The following is a 389-nucleotide window of genomic DNA, read 5'->3' as shown; positions in this document are numbered from 1 at the left end:
TTTCTTTTTTTTATAGTAGATTGTTTTTATAGAAAATATCACATTTTTTGCTTTTCTTCATCTCTTTAGTTTATGTAATATAGTTTTCATATGTTATCTCACATCATATCCCCCTTTATCATATGTTCTAGTTTTATATGTGATCTTTATTTGATGACATTCCTATAGGTAAAGTCGTTCTTAATACTAATCTTTCTCCCTTGCTGCCCACAATTGTCATGTTATTGTATTTCATTGTCACATTGTACCAAAAGATTTAGTACTAAGATAGCACAAATAAAGATAAAAAGTCAGTATAAGTGGTTTTTGCTTTTTAGTACTAGTAGTATTGTTTTGACAAGTCTCCATCTGCAACTACAAGTAACTGAAATTGCAATAAGTTAATTAGA

The 389-nt window shown here is 27.8% G+C and overlaps 1 protein-coding gene across 1 annotated transcript in view; it reads left to right on the top strand.

The window, feature by feature from the left end:
- Positions 1-389, top strand: part of LOC119587757 (E3 ubiquitin-protein ligase Nedd-4-like) — a gene marked incomplete in the record, with an annotated part of 51,583 nt that overhangs the window by 35,883 nt on the left and 15,311 nt on the right.

The sequence above is a fragment of the Penaeus monodon genome, chromosome 23, assembly GCF_015228065.2.
Source record: "Penaeus monodon isolate SGIC_2016 chromosome 23, NSTDA_Pmon_1, whole genome shotgun sequence".
In the NCBI taxonomy this organism is placed as follows: domain Eukaryota; kingdom Metazoa; phylum Arthropoda; class Malacostraca; order Decapoda; family Penaeidae; genus Penaeus; species Penaeus monodon.
Note: the sequence above shows the minus strand (reverse complement) of the source record. Positions and strands in the feature narration are given on the sequence as shown.